The sequence below is a fragment of the Lampris incognitus genome, chromosome 15 (genome assembly GCF_029633865.1).
Source record: "Lampris incognitus isolate fLamInc1 chromosome 15, fLamInc1.hap2, whole genome shotgun sequence".
Lineage (NCBI taxonomy): Eukaryota > Metazoa > Chordata > Actinopteri > Lampriformes > Lampridae > Lampris > Lampris incognitus.
The window spans coordinates 2,710,582-2,713,778 of record NC_079225.1 but is presented as its reverse complement, the minus strand read 5'-3'; the positions used below and the strand labels follow the sequence as shown (position 1 = coordinate 2,713,778).

The following is a 3,197-nucleotide window of genomic DNA, read 5'->3' as shown; positions in this document are numbered from 1 at the left end:
CAGTGCGGTACTAAGCTAGTCCTGGAGAGAGTCCAATCACTAAACACTGATGTCTACTAACGTCAGTCTAGAATCCTCTTCGTGCCTCATGCACACTACAGCAATGGCAAATGTTCCTCTGAAACTCACGGCACCGACGAAGTACTGACTTCCGCGTCCTCAGTCCAGGACCATTTCTAACACTCCACTGCTAGTCGGGGGGATTCATGCTAGCTGGTGGTCACTCGCAGCCTCCAAGCAGGACACCTTCTCCGACGCACCCCAGGAAACACGAATTCGTCCCAAAGGATTCCTGTAGACGGCAACACATCCACTCCACGTACAGTACGCGTCTGTCTCTCTCTAGATTTCGTATTGTTTTTCTATTCAAACAAATTTTGTTCAGCGACCCACACAGAGCCGCAAAGCTCTCGCACACCGCCTCTCTTCTTCTTTTTTTCCCCTCCCTTCCCCCGGGGTGTTAGAGAGCCCCACTCTGATTGGCTACAATGGAGGACGCTTGCCTGATACTAACCCAATCATATACGACTATACTCAGAATAGTTGCATACCCTACATTAGATTAGCAATATGTGTTTTCCGTTTTGTTCTTCAGGTAATATTTTCACTTTTTCAATTTTTCTATTCAAATTCAACCATGTCTCTCTGAAGTTTAAATTGTTTAAAAATAGTATTATAGTAGTTAAAATTGCAACCGGTTATTTTCTTGCCCGGTGCGGGATTCGATACGAATTGTACTGTACCACAAGGCGACGTCACTAACCGCTCGGCTAAAGGGCCAGACCCGTTTGAAAGGGGCTAACGTGTCTTATTAGTAGTTTACAAAATGTTAATTTTTGTGTCAGTCTTTTCCGAACAGACATACTAAAATATGTAATGCATTAATATCTGAATTGGGTATTTATCTTGACAGAATATAGAGTTTAAAAACCGGCGGTCATTTTGACCGCCCATGGTGGTTTTAGGTAGGAGTGAAATCCCGGTCGTGCTAGTGTTAAGGGGCTTCGCAAATATTTTCCCAGGAGGACATTAAAATGACCTCCTTCACAGAGTCAAAAGCTTCACATCCGCTGCTGTGACCCGGATTCGAACCGGGGTTGCTGCGGCCACAACGCAGAGTACTGACCACTATACGATCACAGCGGGTCAGTCAGGTGATGGTGACGACTCACTTTGACCAAACCACGGACTTCATACTGACCAGCGCCAGTCCCAAAAAGCAGGACACGTGTGTCGGTGTGTGTGCAGACTGTTAGAAAAAGATGGAGCAGTCGTTACTGAGGCATCTGGTCCGTCACTTTAAGACCCACTGACATGTTTGGTTCCAGCAAAGCTCGCTGGTCATCTTTACACATAACTGACCAACACTGGACATTGTGTAAAACTGCACACAAAGTTAAATTGGTGTTTATCCTGCCGATATGAGTTTATCGCTAACAGTAATGAACACATCTAGATTGTTTTCTATTTCATAAACTCAGGGTTGGATTATACGGTTTGATTGACGTTTAGGAAAACACGTGATCCCGTATAATATATTCCCATACCGGGAGTCGAACCCGGGCCGCCTGGGTGAAAACCAGGAATCCTAACCGCTAGACCATATGGGACCTGAGAACCAACCACTGTGTGTTTTATTCCAGCTGGCGCGGGAACATGGACTCACCATTATGGCTCGTGGTAGACCTGTTGTAGCAGTTGATCTTCACCGGGGGGCGACAAAGCGTTGGAAACGACGCCTGATAATGGCTCCACATTTTACCAGCACGGCTTCACAACGTCCTTGTCGCTCATGTTCTCAGCAGTCACGCACGCGCCCTGCTAATTAACCACATTTATCTCCCACCTCCACAAGCTGTGGGAAATAATTTAAGTGTTTACTGTTGTGTATGAGCAAGTTTCTTAAACATAACATTTACAATTATGAGGTTTATCTTTATATACGGTTAATAATCAACAGAGTTTAGATATACAATGTATGGGCTTAGCTGTGTAGAATGTATGATTTTTACAAATCAAATGCAGCTATTTTTCATCTTGGATATGTTGTAAACACTTATTTTTTATCTTGGATCTGTTGCAACTGGAAATAATGGCGTCTCAAGGCAGGGCAAGTGTAGTATACGTCTATGTCACTAGATGGCGACAAAACACCTATGGAAAATAATGGTATGACGAAGTATAGTATAGTACATGTTAATACCATTAAAAGGGCATAAATAAAAATATAATGGCGCATAAATTCGGGATGAATCTATTTATAACTACGGGAATAATGGAATATACATTTGTGGCAATTCTATTTTCTAAACTCAAATGTGTGGTCAAAGGTTAAACCCCACAATAGGTGGGACTCAGTCATGGCATAAAGGTGTGTGCGTCAGGACGTCAGGTCAGTTGCTCCATGGACAAGCTCGGTATGTTGTTGTACCCATGCGCTCTTTGCACACTCATTTCCACATTTTACCTAATACTGCTTGTGTGTTTCCGGTAGCATGGCGCTGTTTCACATCCGTTCTTTGCAGGAGCTCCCAAAGCTCCTGCAAAGAACGGATACACAACGATCCAGAAGTGCAAAGAGCAATCCGAGAAACGGCCGATCACTTCTTTTTCTACATACACTACATGCCAAAATACCTGTCTTTGAAAAAGTAACAATGATATACATGAGGTACATGTAAATAAAGAGACCCTGTACAAAAGGATGGACATTTATTTACAGGGGTGACAATGCATTCTTGAGCATTTCATTGTAGATGGTAGTACCTGTATTTTGTGAACAATATGGCAAATAAACATCCTAACACCCCCCCCAAAAAAAACAATACTGACATCTGAATGACAACTGATATATTAGAGAACCTATGTGCCACCAGGCTCAAGAACCATTGGTTCTCAAGGCTACTTAGTCTCACTTGGTCGATTTATTTCTTCTTCTTTTTTTTAAAAGTATATTTATTGGATTTTGCATTTTACAAATCACTGAATCAATCATGAAATAAATCCAGTATAATGACATCAAGTACACATAAATATGTGACAGATATACAATGACCTCATTCACATAAACACAGACAAGGGTGAAAATTAAAAAAGAATAAAAAAATAAAAATGAATTGAAAAAATACACTCATTTTTATGTTTTTAAATGTATTCTTAATTATACTGCTACAGTTCTGCTCCAACCAAGAAATGAT

General features: G+C 41.6%; 2 non-coding genes across 2 annotated transcripts; both read right to left on the bottom strand.

Annotated features, from left to right (window-relative positions):
* Positions 1-1,071: 1,071 nt before the first annotated feature.
* On the bottom strand, positions 1,072-1,143 carry trnah-gug (transfer RNA histidin (anticodon GUG)). Its single transcript has one exon. It is a non-coding gene; the product is annotated as a tRNA-His (tRNA).
* A 395-nt stretch (positions 1,144-1,538) lies between these two features.
* Positions 1,539-1,610, bottom strand: trnae-uuc (transfer RNA glutamic acid (anticodon UUC)). Its single transcript has one exon. It is a non-coding gene; the product is annotated as a tRNA-Glu (tRNA).
* Between the last annotated feature and the right edge of the window lie 1,587 nt (positions 1,611-3,197).